A 17,073-nucleotide genomic window follows, 5' to 3' on the forward strand; every position below is an offset into this window, starting at 1 on the left:
TTTATTGACTTTATTGTAAGGGCAAAAGATCATCATTTGCCCTCCACTTCGGTCATACCTAGTTATGACCTAGAACGCATGACAGGCTTAAACATACCTGCTGGAGGCTGCAGGGGGCTCCCAGAGCAGAGCCGTGGCTTCAGGAGGCTGGCCCTCTGAGTAAAGTGAGTGTGGTTGCTTATGGGGGTGAGTCAGAGCAGCCAAGCGCCGGGCTCCCGCTCTGAATCACCCACCCGAGAAACACAATTGCTATATCAGGTTATTCTTAATGAAGACACATAACTGAATTTAGCTTCAAATCACATTTCTGGCTATTACCCGTTTAACTTACAGAGGAACACTGCCCTGTAGTTTTAAAGTTATTCATGAAAATGCTCTGTGGTCTTTGTTTTGTCCATATTAAGAAAGGAAAAACAGATCAAGGTTGTAATTGCCCAGTAGCTCTGACACATCTCCTATTCATCTCGTTTGGCTTAGAACTTGGTATCCTGAAGCTTCCGTTTCTGCTTGTTTTTTTTTATTATTATTTATTTATTTTCTGTGGCTGTTTTCACATGACGAGAGCTTGACAAATACGCCTGTTTTGGTTTGGTTAAGAAGATCCTGTATGAGATAGGTGGGCTTCACAGAACAGTCGGTTGTTCTGGATTTTGAAGTGAGGTAGTTCAGAAAAGGCTGAGTTGTTTTTTTTTAATACTGTTTTCGACCAACTACAAACACCGATGAAAGTAGAACACAAGGCAAAGTGCTCCTGTGTGTAAAACAGAGTGCTGTTGATTGAAATATTTTATCGTGGTATTAGTGCAGAAATTACAGTGCCGCCTTTAAAAGGTCAAAGTGGTCTCTCCTGTTGAAGTGACCACAGTCACGGCGTAATTAGGATGATGCTTACAGTGCTGTGGCTTGGATCAGTCTGTGCACTATACTATGCAAGTCCAGGGACATCATTTTATCAGATTCAGGCTTTAACTTGGAGTTTCAATGTTTGTGCTAAGATGTGCAGCGTGTAGAAGCTGGAGGTTGCTGGGATTTAACCAAATGTGCCTTCTACAAGCTCTTCTTTTTCTCACTGTTTTAATTCCTGAACTTGTGGTACAATAGCCTAAATTCTGAGCGTTCTTGAACAATTTTCTGTGTACCATTGCTGAAGCATAGGACTAGGAAAGAGAGGAAAAAATGTTGCTTTATTTTTCTCAGTGTTGTGTTCACTGGAAGGTATTTGTTTGGTGTATTTTCTGATAGCTGATCTTCTCCTTATCTCACATTCAGTAAAATAGAGAGTTTCGTCATTGCTGAGTGGATGCTACAGTACCTAATTCAGCTTGACATTCACTTGTCCAGTCTTCAGTGCTATTGAGAGCATGAAATGCATGCAACAGCTCTGAGGTAGCTGAAGATGTGAACCAAGAGCTGCTAAATACCCTAGTTGTTTGTTTCTTTCTGCGTAGCTGTCCAGAGCATCTGCCTGTGCTTTCAGCAGAGGTCCTGACGCCTTCCTCAGTGCGTACCTCTGGAGCAGGAGATCTGTTTGTAGAGAGGAAAACTGTCAAGAAACTGCTGTCTTGTGTCACTCACTTAGCCCCCTCAGAGTCCCGTTACCTAAAGCACACCTGGAGCGTGCTAACAGATGGTTTCTTCATATGCTCTAGCACAATTCACAGGGGAGGCTGCCTGGCAGGTCGAGAAATTGTTAGAGTGGAGAAGACTTGAAGGGCCAGGATCTTAGCCCAGTAACTCCTGTGTGGCATCTTATGCTGCTTCTGAAGGATTTTTAATTTTTTTCTAATTATTACTTGGTTTTGAGTGGATCACTTCTTCAGCTTATAATTGCTTTGGGTTTACTTTAGATGCAAAATAAGTTTTAAGCAATGGTTTCTGGTACATTTCCCCCCTTTCTTCCATTCTGGTACAGTTTTTTGTTATGCATTTGGAAATGTTTCTGGGTATGTAACAAAGTATAGAGGGGGTAGCTGTAGAGCTATAGAAAGTTTAACTGTATTGCCACAGATTTTGATCGCCACCCAGCAATTTAATGATTCTTGAATTATTTTGTAAGATGGCATTTTTTTTAAAGATTAACATAAAAAGTGTATCTGTGTAAGAAGGGTGTAACGAAAAGATTCACAAGAACAATTATTTTGCAAAATGTTCATTTGTAAGTTGCAAGCGAAAACAGAGCTGGCTTCCTGCTGGGTCCCCCGTGCTTGCTGTAGAAGTGGTATGGGTGGGCCCACGGGGAGGTGCCGAAGGTGTTGTCGCGTTGTGTTTTTGGCTAAGCTCAGGGTTGGCAGACCCGTGTGGGAGGCCCAGTGGTGATGTCCAGGTGACAGCTCTATTTTTTCCACATTCCCCAGGGAGATGCGCGGGGGAAAAGGTGTGTCCTCATCAGAGTCCAGGTTGTATTCACTGCTTGAGACAGTTGCTTCAATCCCTCCGTTAGGCCTTCTGATCTTCACTGTGTTCCCAGAGGTGGTGTTTCCATGTCTCTGGTGTGCCTGGGGCCCTCACCGGCTGGCTAACAGGCCAGCCGAGTCTGTACCTCGGCCTGTTAGGTAGTACAGTCACCAGCCTTTGAAAGACTTCCCACTTGTGCTTTGGAGGCAGAATGTGTGCTGGCATTTGAAAGGTTGTGACCAGATGTGATCTGCGTTTACGCTGATAACCATCTCTCGTAACCCCTGTTCTCGTCGCCTGCAAAATGAGAAAGGTTGGTTAGCTAGAAAAATAAAGCTGCATGCCTGTAACGAAGGCAGGGCATGTTCCGAACGCCTGAAAACGGTAGTGAGTAGTTGGCCTGTGTACCTCAGCAGTGCCTTAAGGTCTGGAGGGCCAGCCACCCCCTGGCGGTCTGCAGCGTGCAGTTGGCTGAGGAGCAGCAGAAAGCACACTGGGGGGGTGGGAGGGGCAGCGAGCAGCTGGCATTGGAACGAAATGAACAGAAATCTAGCAAGTGAGGGACTGTGGAGAAGATGAGAATTGATAAACTTTGACAGGAGCTATTCCCAAAGTGCTGGCTTGTTAAATGTGTACCATTTGTGGGCCCTAGGTGCTCCGTGACTTAGCCACGTGCCAGCCTCCAGCCTGAGTAACGGCGTGTCGGCCACTGCCTACTGGAGGCATCTTTTGTTTCGCCCCAAGTTCTGAGGAAGGCCCGCGGGGTGTTAGCGCTCCTAACCTGACTGGTTATCCGGAGACCTCTGGGATGTTGGGGTAACCAGTTTTTAGTTAAAATAACCTGCTTCTGCTCCAGGGTGTGGGACTTCATACATGCGCTTCGTCTCCCCTTTGGGGGGCCACAAATGTTGAAAGATCGTTTCCTCGGGAGGAAGTTCTGGAAGTAACTGCTATTTATCTTGTATTTGTAGTGTGATGTACTTCACACTCCCTCACAAACTCCTGCTTTTTGTCCCTTAGTTTTTAATTCTGATTCATCTGGTTCCACTAATGCCTGACTGGTACTTTAGCATTGGTTATAAGACATTTACACTGCTCCTGTGCCCTTACAAGTTTTAAATCCTGTAAGACCTCCTTCATTTTTCTCTAGTCTTCCTTTTTGGCTGTCGTAGGCGCCTAGACTTTAATCATGGGAAGTTTCTGGACTAGTTCACACCTTTCCGTATCAAAACCTTGCTTTCAGAAGGTTGTGTCTGGAGCTGTAATTCAATTTTTTTCATATGTAGGCAGGTGGGGCAGCAACTGCTTTTGCCTCAAAGCCGCTGAAGAGAGCTAAATTGCTTCCCAGGGCTCTACAGTGCCAATTCCTACCGAGGTTCTGCCCTGCATGGGGCAGGGGAAAGGCAGCCCTTGCTCCTGATTGCTGAGTTGTGTAGAGTTCTCACAAGCACAATGTAGACAGATTCAGTGTGTTTCAGAAGAACTGTTCATGGGAGGAGGAAGGTAGTTACCTGCCTTGTGTTTTGTGGCATGACCTGCAGATAATACCAGTGCAAACTGATAGCACCGCTTTGTTGTCAAGGCCGGTTTAAATATTTTTGTTTGCTTGTTTAATTTTGCTGAGAGCCTGGTTTGCATTTAAGTGCCAGATTCTGCTCCTGGGATGGAGTGACCCTGGATATATGTACAGATTATACAGTTACTCTTATATCTATATTGTTAGAAGAAATGGCATCTTCTACGTTTTTCCTTTTTTTCTTGTTTGAGGATTTGGCACTCATTTAATAATTAGATCGTGTGACATGAATATGATATTATAGTATTTGAAAACAATGAAAATGTGTGATTAATCAGAAATTTCTGCACAAACAGTTCACGGCACCATTAAACCAAATGTGAATTGGTGAAGCTCTCATTTTGTGAATTACATTATGTTGTTTTTCTTTTTTAGGTCACATTTAGGTCATCTTGTAGAACCTCCCGAGAAAACAAGGGAAATAGTAGGAAAACAATGTTTAATAGAAGTAACTTCACTACACGGTTGGACTGAAACAGGAACGGGTTCCCTGAAGTAAGTATTACAGTTAATTTTTTGTCTTGTGAAGTCAGTAGCCTAGTTATTGGGCTATTATTGTATTTAACTTTGAATTGCATTAAAAAAATGAATGACTCCATACTCACTTCAATCAGTTGTTAATGGTCACTCTTTTGGACTGTTACTGAAGCACCTGCCGTCTTCGTAGCAATTGTATCTTATGAAATTTAGATAGGCTTTATTTCTATTTTTCTGTAGGATCCTGTCTATTCTGGGTATGGTTTTGAGCAGGAAGTGGCCTACTGCAGAGGCTGTTGCATATAAACCCAGAGCTGCTGGCAAATATTAAAGCCCTGCCTGCATCTCCAACAGAATTTGAAAACTGTTTTTGTCTGTAACTTTCCACTTCTAGCGCTCTGTGTGTGGCTTTGATATTTTAGAGTATTTCATGTTTAATGTAATTTTTTTTTTCCTTTTCGATAGATCGTTAAGTGGGAGTAAACATGCTCCATCTTTTGTGAAGCTGTATTTTTCTCTCTATATAGTATAATATATATATAGTATAGTATAATATGTATGTATTTTTCAAATATAAAGGAGGAACAGGAAAATTTACTAGGTTTGCAGTGTTTACACTAAACATTTCTGGTAGACACCAATGTTTAGAATTAGATTAAAGAATCAAATGTTTCCTTTTTCAGTTAGCCCTTAATAGCTGTGTTGTTTTCTCTGCTGGCTTTCTCTGCCAAGTAAATTTGAACTCTAATTTGCAAAGTGATACAGATTGAACGTAAAGGAGACAGAGTCCTTCCACCCTAGAACAGCCTATAACCTGGTGATCTGAACATAATGAAAAGGAAAAAGAGGGTCTGGGGGTCTGTGTCCTCTCCAGTGGTGTCTGTCCATCTCCACTGATGTCTGCTGCCTCCCACCTTGGTGTCTTCATCCCGTCACTGACTAATGAATACATAAAGATCTGAGAGGGGAGTCGTCTCCCTTGCAACCCACCCACCCACCACCAAAACAAAAAACAACAACAACCAGAACACTAGAACGAGTATTTATGTACTTTACTCCAGGGAAGGGAAAGTCATATATGTACCAGTGCGATATAGGAGCCTCCCCGCAAGCCAGTGATACGAGTCTACCACTGTCACTATCACTGGATAACTGTTTTAAGCCAGCCTGGTTGTTTATAGCTGCATCCTCCCTCCTCCTTCTGGACAGTAATTTCTCTTCATGTCTCCCATTCCGCTGTTACAAGTGTCAATGCAGTGAAATGGATTGTGAATCCAATTGAAGCTATAACTAACCTGGCAGAACAGATGTTTTTAGTCTTTATCAGTTTTTAGACAGGGTCTGTATCGGTACAACACAAACACTTAAGACTGTCCAAGGAAAGGAATGAATAGCTGGGACTGGGAGGAAGAATGGGTCTAGCTGTCACTGGCAGTGTTGTCCTGTATTGCAGTTCCATCATCCATCAACCCAGCAAAAGTCTTCAATTTATGAATCTCAGATGTTTTTCTTCGCTGTGTCTCATTAACTTCCAGCTCAATTTTGTCTCATTTATGGTATAAGAAGCTTAGCTACCTACCTCTGGGACTGCGAATTGCACGTTTTGGTACCAGAAACCTAAAAATTTAGATAACTGACAAAGCGTAATTCTTAATTACTGTGTGCTTCAGTTGCTTGAAATGGGAATGTAATATTTTTTCTATCAACTTATTTGCATCAGATGGGGGATGTTTAAACATCATTGTATGGGTTAGAAATGGGGAAAAATCTGCATGTTTTGTCTGTTTTTTTGGGGGGGGGGGACGGGGTTTACTCGTGCTATGTGATATGTGAATGTGATTTCGCAAGTCATTGGAAGTGCACTTGAATGCATAGTTAGCCAGTTTTTTTTTCCTTCCTATTAGAACTGAAAGGGAGTGGAAAATTATTTTGGTTTTCAACAAGTGTATTTTGGCATCTTGCTTTTATTGCCAAAAGGAAATGACTCCTCACAGCTCCTTAAAAAAGGGATGTGTATCGGGGTGGAAAAGTGTCTGTGAACCTAGTCAGACAAGCTAAAGGCTTCCTACTTGATATTTTTTCCAAAGTGGTTTTAATTGCCAGACTAACACATCTGTACTGATAACTTTAAAGTTTCAAATAAACAAGCATTTAAAGGGTTTGATGTGCATGTTAGTTCCCTTCCTCTGAGTACTTGAACTTGGAGCGAATGCTACAAGGCTGTCAGCACCTGAACATGTGTGTGTTACTGATCCCAGACCATACGTGGTCAGTAAATATATTCTCAAAAGGTTCTTGTAGCACCTGATACGTGAAGTCTGACCTCTGCAGTTTTCAGAAACTGTTCTCAGTCCCCTGACTTTTACTAACTTACCAGATGATGTACCGTAAGTACAGGCAGCTGTGACAATGTCCCAATAAAATTATACCTGTTTGCTGCTTACATACTTATTTTGACAAGCTATTTACTGGCTCCAGTAATCAAGTTACCAAAACAGACTGGCAATAAAGTTGAAACCAAGCTCTCCAAACAGACACAAAAAGGTCTCCAGGAGGCAGCTTGAGGCACTGTAAGCCATTGTATGTGGGGTTATGCAAGCCAGACACCAGCTCTTGCGTTCGACCCCAGCTCGTGTGTGAGGTGGCCGGTGAACTTGTGGTTCCCGCAGCTTCTCCCGTGCCTCCCTCGGAGCCTCCCCGCAAGGCGTTCAGCGGCCGGAGTCCCTCAGCGGCCGGAGTCCCTCAGCGGGCCGCGGCTGCCCCCCGGGCCCTGCCCGCGCGCGGGGCTGCGCTGCGCCCTGGCGGCCGCCGAGCGGAGCGGGGCCCGCTGCCGGCAGGGCAGGAGGAGGCGGGCGGCCGCCGCTCGGCGCCGCGGGGCCCCGCAGGGACCAGGGGGCCGGGAGCGGCCCGGGGAGCCCAGCGCGGGACTGCGGCTGCCGAGGGGACGGGCGGCCGAGGCGGGTGGCGCGCCTGCGGGCTGAGCTTGGAGGGGGCGAGGGGGGGAAAAGATCGCGCTGCGGTTTTGCGCCGCCTGAAAGAGGATTGCAGGGGCACGGGCAGGCTCCCGAGAGGCGGAGAGAAAGGCAGAACGCAACTGACAGAACGCACGGGTTCCCCAAAAGAAATCCCGGTTGAATAGAAGGAAAAAGTTTGTGAGGGTGGAGCAGGTTGCCCAGAGAGACTGGGGGGCCTCTGTCCTTGGAGACTTGGAAAAGTATCTGTGCTTTAAGTTGGGTGTTGCAACAAGCTTGGGACACGGTGACTCCCAGCGGTCCCTTCCAACCTAAATTATTCTGTGATTCTTCGACAGTCTTAATTATTTTTGGTCCTTATGGCCAGAACTACTTTCAGCTTTATTCCGTTAACTTCTTGACAAAAATATTGATTGCATGCAATTTTGATGTTTCTTCTTTTCTACCAACCGGCGTTATATTTCCAGTTGCCTTTATGAATGTCACGAGAGGTACATAAAATATATCCAGCTGTTTGCATTAGACACGAATTGCTGTATGTCTTTCAATGCTTATTCAGCCCTGAACAGTCCTGTTAATGTAACAAATGGCTGTGAAGAGCCAGCTCTGAGTCTGTGCAGTGGGTGACAATGAAGCTGGTACTGCAGGAGAACCCGCATCTTGATGCAAATTAGGAATTCAGACCAGATTGATCTCTGGAACAAAAAGACCCCACCAGGAAAAATGTCTGGTCTGATTTTTTTTCTTTTTTTTTTTTTTCTCTCCTTCCCTTACAGAGCATCTTTCTAACTTGTAGAATCCATGGCACCTCTATATTTGAATCCTAGGCCTAGTCTGCTTATGTGATAGCTTTGTGTTTCAATGTGTGCCCTCCTTTTCGGAGAAAATTTCACTCCTAATTAATTTCCCGCTGTTTTTAATTATTTTACTTTTTTAACCCCTCTTTCTGATGCATACAACTTGTCTGCTGGAGAATAACCCTCTTTCCTAGAGGTTTTGATTGAAAGATCAGAAATAATTGAGAAGTGAATCTTCTAATCCCTGTGTGAAGAGGTATCTATATATAGGAAAACCTCAATTTCTGGTCTTTTTTATAGAAGGAAGTCATCCAGCTCATAATTTAGAGATGTAACATTTTAATAGCTAAAGGAAACAATTGGCTGCTGGTGAAATTTGAAGGTCTAGGTCCATTTATACAATTTGAGATGAAATATTAACCATTTATATATTTAAATGCCTTTTAAGTGGAATGTTTACTTTTCCTTTCCTCCTTGTTTACAGTGGAAAAAGTAATTATCCTGCATGATAGAACAGGCAAGAAAACACGAGGGAGCAGAATTAGTACTGATTTAGTATTTGCTATTTTTTGCTAGAATAGGAAGAATAATCTCGTACAATTCCTGTATAGCAATAGAACATGAGGGTAAGAAGGGGGGAGACTACAGGTTGCTTTGTAGAATAAATCAATAAAATCAAAACTCCAGATTTTAATGCATCTCTTCAGATTTACAACAGACACATTATGTAGCCTTTTGAAATAAGAACAAAAAAACCCCGAACTTATTTTATGTTCAGGTATGCAACCCAAGAAACTTTTTGGTCTCACCTGTGTTAAAATGACATCTTTTTTCTGTGTTAAGGTTCAACTTTTTCTCCTCCTTCCCCCTTCAGTCTGACTGCCCAGTCCTACTTTTTCTCTTGTGCCAGTTCCATTCACCTTTTTTTTGTTACGCTTTATTTTTCATTTTGCATATATATTTATATATATACACACACACAGGTGGTGTGTATGGCTTTACTTTGGAAGTATTTATATTTCAAAAATACATATTTTTATATTATATGTATAAATTCATGTATGTATATGTGCATATATAGGGCTATATGCAACATAGATATTATAAAACAGAGAACCAACAGGCAGTTCTGAATAATTCAAAGACATTTAAGCAGAATTCAACATATTCTAACACTTCGTGCTAACCTTTCCCTGGTACATAAAATACCTACAGTGTTCTGGATTACCAAAAGCAAATTATCTAGGTTTGGAACTAACCAGGTCTAATCTGCTAAATCTATAGTCTCGCTTTACTGAGCTGGACTATGCTAGGGCAGAATGCATTGGTCTTCACGTCAGGTCCCACTCTGCCTACCACTTTTTTTGAAAGCCCCTGAAATCTCTGAAGAGAGCTGTTTACTAATTTTCCCGAAGGTGAACACCCACATATGTTCTCACCAGCACAGAACACCGGATTATCCAACTCCCTGACTCAGTTAGTCAAGGTATCACGTTACCTGCTATTTATATGATGCTGCTTTCCTTATCAGCTGCTTTCTTCCACTTCTTTATATTCTCTCCATTCTTGAACATTCAGAACTGGATTCCATTGCACTGAAAGAGGAAGGATGTTTTCTTATAGTGGTCCCAGCTTCAGTGTGATCCAGTGATCAAATGCACCTGCAGACAATTTCAGACAGTAGCATTTAAAGGTGAAATAAGTTCTTCTCTCTGCAACTCACTTTAGCTGTACAATACAAAAAGATGGTCAGAAGCTCATTATAAATATATACACACACATCTAAAATTTTATAGATATGTATCTAAAATATCTATATACCAATTTCAAGATAAAACAAAGGATAGTCATGAATTAGCTGAGAGAAACAACTTTGTTACTTTAGTACTCATTATGAATATTGTACTCCCTGTGAATTGTCTGAAGTTGAAATCAAAAGCCTGGGACTAAAGTTTTATTCAGTTGTCTGGTTCATTATGAATAACCTTTGGAGGGAGCAGGAACAAAGCTTATTTACCTGAGCATAAAGGAGTAATTTCCTCTTATCTTCATTGTTCCTGCCGGTTCTGGTAAGTCTCCAGGTCTGGAATACCATTTTAATAATGCCATTCTCTACCTGTACACTTGTTTTGCAGGAAAAAGTTTCTGACGATGATAATCTCATTTACATGCTATTTTAAAAATTGTGCTGTCGTTGAATTGTAGAATAATTTCCATAAGAAGGGACAACCAGGGGTCATCTAGAATAACCACCTGCTCAAATCAGGTTGCTGAAAATTAAATTATATTTTAATTTGAAATCAGTTAACGTTTCCATTTTTGTCTTGTCTCTAAATCCTGCTGAAGTCAATTGCAACTTCAAGCACTCAGCATTTTTTTAAAGTGGGCCCACTTTCATTTAGAGGCATTAGTATCATAATAAAAACTCTGTCTGTGGTGATTTTAAAACCCTGGCTCCAATTTTTAAAATGTAATGCATGCTGCTGTGGGTACAGCAAAGGAATTCTGATACAGAAATAAAGTTACACAAGATGAATGGATAAAATAATTCGTGGCTATGGAAAAAAGACCCAGTAATTTTCTTTTTTTATTGATGGAAAATTATCTATATTTCATGAGGAGAATGAGAGAGTCGAGACTTGAATAGTTAAGAGACTACTCTTGCTACCAGTCTGAGCACTGTGAGGGAAAGACATTTAAATAAGGCCTTTTATGTTTTTTATGTGTAGATATTTTAAGAAAACGAAATGATATTTTTATTCTGATTTCTGGAGGAATCCTGACTAAATGGGCACTTAATTTTCCATTCCATAGGGCCAGCTTTGAAATAAACTGCTGGGAAATATTTATAGTAACACATGCTCTTTAAAAGTAACTTCTCAGGCTACACTGTAGATATCTTAAATTCTTAAAGTCTTTGCTATTATAGATAAATAACCATGACATTCCTGGAGTGGAAAAATCTTAGCTTTGCTAATTTAGGCAATTGTATTTACAATCAAGTTATTTGTATTTTATTTTTAAATTTGTAAGCGGTTTGGACTATTCAGTTTCAGAAGGCCAGAATGGTATGACATAATATATGGAATAGACTGTACTTTTTTATTGTGTGACTTACTCCTTTCCCCAGAGCAGCTGTGGCTGCCCCATCCCCGGCAGTGCCCAAGGCCAGGCTGGATGGGGCTGGGGGCAGCCTGGGCTGGGGGCAGGGGGCCCTGCCCAGGGCAGGGGGCTGGAGCCAGGGGGTCTTTGAGGTCCCGTCCACCCCAAGCCATTCTGTGATCATCTGTGATGATTCTAATGGTCAGTGCACCAGATCCCATCTTTAAAAGAGGGCTCCTACTAATCCGGTGTGAACCGTGAGTTCTAGCGAACAGAAAATCGTTGTTAGCTCGTGCATTGCTTAGCACAGGTGCTTTCCCCTGTCCCGTTAAACCTCTAAACAAACAGGCTGCAGTTCCGTTTCGCCTAGTTTCATCTCTGTGGCTACTGCTGAAGGTAGCAGCGCTGTTCTCATGCCGCCCTTGCTTCGGCTGTAGTGCCCGAATGCCACAGGGTGAGTCAGGTTGTTCCCTGATTCGATGGAAAACAAATGGTGTTTGTCCGCATAGCTCTTGTGTTGTGTGGCCAGGGCGGTGGGCGACAGGGTAGGAAGGCTCTCCTGACTGTACGCTGCTCGCCCAGCGAGCTACGCATTACGTGGGATTGCACGCGGGAAACAAAGGGGCTTGGGAGAGCAAAGAGGTGTCTGAGGTGATCCTGTTACAGCCAGTGCAAATACAGTGGAAATCAGCGAAGTGGGAGTCCCCTGCAACTGTCTGAAACTGGTGCTGGTCTCTTAGCTGCAGAACAGACAGCTTGGGCCCGCCAGCTCTGCTGTGGCAGCAGCTGTGAGTTTGTTACCATTTCGGTAGAAGAGGATGTCGTTCTCCAGAGCCACAAACAGGCACACTGACCTCCTGTGTGTATTTGACTTCACCCGAGTCTCCAGAAGAAGCCTGAATTCTTTCAAATATAAAGGAGGAGTTTTGCCTTTGATTTTTTTTTTTAAATGCTTCGTAAGTTTCATAGGACATAAGCCTTCCTGCATGTTCTTACTCTTTTTACATCCTTGCTGGTAGATTCTTTTCCCTTATTTGTTCTCAAATGTTTCCTCCGTAGCGTGTTTATCTTTTTATAGTACTAGATGTTTGCGTAGTTAGAAAAATGATTACAAAGATTATATTGTGTAAGCGCCTAGTGTTTCTTCTGCTTAGACTACGTGATATGCTGCTGCTGTTTCCTAGAAAATTACTGTGGTCAGATTGTCATCTAGTCTGTTTGGGACAGTAAGGTATTGTTTCAACACTGTTCTTGTGTGTCTGGATGGGGTGGCCCTTTTTCAACTGCTTTCACTACTGCAAGCCTCTTTTTTTTTTTTTTTTTTTTGCCCCTTGACTGCCACGTGGTAGAGCAAGCAGTAGATAAAAGGCAGTATTGATGACAGTGATGGTCATCTTGGAATGTGGTGCACAGCAGTTGTAATAACTTTATATAAAGCAAAAAGCTGGATGAGCAGAGTGCTCTTAGATTTTACATAATCAAAATAAGCTAGTTTCTGCTTTGCCGCTTGTCCATGTAAATATTAATATTCGTAGTGAAAGGAAAAAAATAAATAAAAATAAGGCTGTGTTCAGGAGTTTATGGTTTTTGTAGCTTAGCAAATGTAAATGACTTTTAACCTGAGAAGCTGTGAGTATTTGTGCTCTTAAAATGTGCCTCTGTTTGAAATAGTAGATGAAGCAATAAGTAAATGAAAGTTTCTTCATATGGAAACCATCCTCCTCATACACAAGGGATTTCTCTCCCCCAAGCCCTCCCTTGGCTTGGTGCTAGGAGGCAGCCCTGGGGGGTGGCTGCTATGAGATATAACTGAAGGTGTCGGAATTTTCCTCCAACGTTGTGTTACGTGGGTTTTTATATTTACCAGCTTCCTCGCAGATTCTTTCACTTGTCTTTTACTAGTTTCTTTTTGTTTATGCTTCAGGATAATTGATCAAATGTTGCGTTAGATTTTACTTTGGTGTTCTTTTAATTTGAAATAACAGAAAAATACACCTCAAAGGATGGGTCTTAGGGGATTAGTAGTGAGGTCACAAGTATAAAGGAGAGTTTCTAACTTAATGGCCTAGTGTGACATTTCAGAACTTGTGCTTTTTTCAGTACGTCAGTTTTAGAAGAACTTACCTGACACGGATTAATGTTGGTTGTTGCTTATGATCCATGTGAATTTGTGGGTACTTCTGAATGTCTAGGTCTTTAGTTGATATGACAAAGTATTTTAAAGGGAAATAAAACTAGTTTTATTATCTAATGGATGAAACAAAAACTATAATTTCCTCGTGTCTCCTATCTTATCAATTCTTTTTCTTTTCCATATCTCTAAGTCAACATAGTTTTTCTTTCTTCAGAAGACAACTAACTGATGCTGATGTTGATCCAGTTGTGTTGGATGAACGCCAAGAACTTTCGGAATTATTTAGAACATAAAACATTGTTTTCTCTGAGATACAGTTGAGGAATGAGGAGGTATGGAGAAATTCAAAGAGGTGACAATAGAAAGAGGAGAAAATATAAAAGCATGTAAAACCATTCACTTGTTTTTAGTTTTAGCCTATCTTTCAGAACTGGAAATGATTCTAAATTTCTTCAGCTAAATGAGTAGCTATAATTTTCCTGGGTAATGATATGGGTCTGCTCTCTGCTATCTTTGTTGAACTTCTGCATGGATTGCTATTAAAGTAGTAGGTTGAATTTCAGCTTCAGTATTCATTCAGGTCATGCCTGCACTTGTCCAGCAGTCTTGAACATACCCAAGGATGGAGATTCCACAACCTCTCTGGGCAGCCTGCTTTAGTATTTGGTGACACTCATCAAGAAAAAAAAAAAAAAAGTTCTGCAGGGGCTTTCTAGACATTCCCTGGGCACATTTTACAAGTTCATTGCATTGTTACTCCATTTCTAACCTTCTGCAGTGCCTCCTGACAGATCCTCTGAGTGTGCTAGGACTCTTGTTCAGCTCTTCGGTTCAGGATAGCCTTGTGAAATCTCCACCCCCTTGCTAAACTCACTCTGCCCCTCATATCTTCTTGGATGGCACTTGGTTTCATGTCAGATATTTGCACCTCCTGGTTTTAATTCCTTTGCATGAGCAAGGTGACTGCATGACACAGGTACAACTCAGTTTACCATCACTTACTGCAGTGGTGTGAAACCTTTGCAGCTGGGTGGTTTTGAGCTCTCTGAAGTACTCGCCAGGGAATTGAGTTTGCTGCAAGCTGATCTCGCCTACCTTTTCAAATCCTACTGATCCTTCTAGTCTAAATGCTAAGTCTTGTAATGCGTGAGGAAGTTCTTAACGTGTGGGTTTTGTTACCTGATACTGTGAAACGTCCCAGTGGTTCTGCTGGTGCCTGACATTTGCTGACAGCTTTGTCTGCATTTTATTTAAAAAGACCCCTTTTTGTACCTGCACTGTATAGCCCAGGCATGCACGGTTCTAGTTCCATGTTTTGCTTAGGGGGAAAAAACATGTGGCTAGCAATTTACAGAAAGATACGTAGCTTATTTTTGACTGTCATCTTTCCCGAAGCCCTCTTAGGAATCAGTGAAGAAGCAGCCTGCTTGTGGTAACCATTTATTATTTTTTTTCCTTTCCAAGTTGTTAGATGATGAGAGATGCTTTTGTTGGGGAGTGTGGGGGTGGACCTGCAAGGTCTACAAGGTCTCTTGGCTTCTGGAATAAGACTTAGCTCTTAAAGCCATTTCTTCTGTCTGCCTAGACATGGTAAGTCCTTTGAAAACAAAGAAGCAACAGCAAAGAACCCTGTGCCTGGGAACACATAGCTGTTCTGGTTAGCTGCTCAGAGCTTGTGGTCTGTTGTCTGTCTTTGCCTCCTTGAACTGTCTGATTATCTTGTGATCAAGGTCATAGTGCAGAGAAAGGCCAAAAAATTAAGTTCTGTAACTTTCACATTGATTTCACAGAAGAAATTCTCACACTCCGCAGGAATTCAAGATTAAGGTATTTAGAAATCTGTTTTTGAGTATTCATTTAGTGTAGTCATTTAGTACTTTAATTGTTTTTTATTTGGGAATCCTTCTCACTGCTGGAAGCAACTGAAGAGTTATTTGGTGCATGGCTTAAGTCTGGGCTGCCCCAGAAGGGTGGTCCCAGTGAAGTGTTCCCACCAGCATGGGCAGCAGGGAGGGCGCAGCCGTTCCCCTTCAGCCTGGCATTGTACTGACCATACCATGCTGTGCATGTGTTAGGAAAACCATCTTATGGCATGGTGTGGAGGCTTATCCTACAAGCTTTCAGCATCTAGGTTAGTTGTTCTGGTTCAGTCTTAATGCTTGATACATGTACCAGATGTACATACTTACAGATGGAAAAATTGCAGGCAGTTGTCTTGGTTTGATAACCCCGGTTGTAGGGCCTCTTGTTTGCGGACATTAAATACATAAATACAAAGATGACGCTTAAATTTTGTTTCTCTTATTGTTCTGGAGATGACCTACTAAACTGTGTTCCGTTTCTTTCCATTAGCCTAAGCAGCTCTTTCTTATGGTATAGTAAAATATAGACTGAGCAGTTTTGAGCTTTATCTTTACATAAACATATATTTAAATCTGAAATGTGTAACTCAAAGTTCAGAGCAAATTTACAGTTTGCATGCTGTCTGTGCTACGCACCTGTGACATAAGAAAAACATTTAGTATTGAGCTCTGCCCCTGTTGAATTAAAGCAATCATTGATTAGATATTTGTTGCCAAGATTAAGTACTATTTTAATTACTTCCTTCTTTTGTATAAGAAGTTGTTTTTACAGCGACTGTAGACAGAAATAGCTATGAGGTTAAGAGCCTGAAATAGCTTCTTAGTATTAGTTTGATTGTTGATTTTTTTTCCCCTTAGCTGGAAGTTGTTTAAGCTGTCCCTTGTGTTATTGCTCCCAACGCAGATGGCTTTCTGCCTTTGTTTCAGTTACCGGATGGGATATTGTTGGTTCGGCACCCGTGCCACAGTGCGTTCTGCAGCTCGGTCCGTGACTCACGCTCACAACCACCTCGGGCTGGCAGTCAGCGCTGTTCTCCGCATAAATACTTGCTCTCTTTTCACCCCCGTGATGTCAGCTCCTGGTGGAAACTGGGTGCTGACTGTGAAAGGCACTAACCTGTTTCGTTGAGGAAGGAAATATTAAGTAAGTGCCTGAAAGCAAGAATAGCTTCCCAGCATGCTCAGATCGGTGTAACGATGGCTCTTCCCTTTTTGGCTGAAAATGTAAAGAGGCATCAGAAACTTCTTAAATTCTGTGTTGAAAGTCAGTAATTGTAAGCAGATACCTTAGAAGAACTTTCTAACTCTGCTTCGTGCTGTCTAGGTTAGAGGTACATAGCGGCGTTTTTAAGTCCTGCTTCTTTGAATTTTCAACCTGCATTGGTGTACCAACCTTGCAACCATCGCAGATGTCGTAGGAAAACCTCCAGAAGAGGATTCCGATATATAATATCTTACGCTGAGTTAAAATAGAAATTACAAGTGAAATAACTACATAGAACAGATTAATGTTGTTTCTCGTTGCTTCTGCTCCTGTTAAACTAGTACTTTATAGTAAGGTATATGTTCTATAAGTCAGCTTTACCGTGATGACTGCGGAAAGCAGCTGCCAGCAGGCTGTGATTACGCAAGTATGAGCGCAAGTATGAAAAAGCTTTAGTTTTAGATCATTCCAGTGAATTTTCTGGGACTGCTATTGTCAGTTGCAGCAAAACTGAAGCAAAGATATGGACACAAAAAGTTGAATAGTAATACCCCA

The 17,073-nt window shown here is 41.9% G+C and overlaps 1 protein-coding gene across 7 annotated transcripts in view; it reads left to right on the plus strand.

The window, feature by feature from the left end:
• PIK3CB (phosphatidylinositol-4,5-bisphosphate 3-kinase catalytic subunit beta) overlaps positions 1-17,073 on the plus strand; it is a 129,142-nt gene that overhangs the window by 65,446 nt on the left and 46,623 nt on the right. For all 7 annotated transcript variants that reach the window (XM_048062998.2, XM_048062997.2, XM_048062996.2 and 4 more), the window contains one exon: positions 4,346-4,465. The gene's annotated coding sequence lies outside the window, so the exon portion shown is untranslated. The remainder of the gene's footprint in view (positions 1-4,345; positions 4,466-17,073) is intronic.

Source organism: Anser cygnoides, chromosome 9, assembly GCF_040182565.1.
Source record: "Anser cygnoides isolate HZ-2024a breed goose chromosome 9, Taihu_goose_T2T_genome, whole genome shotgun sequence".
NCBI lineage: Eukaryota > Metazoa > Chordata > Aves > Anseriformes > Anatidae > Anser > Anser cygnoides.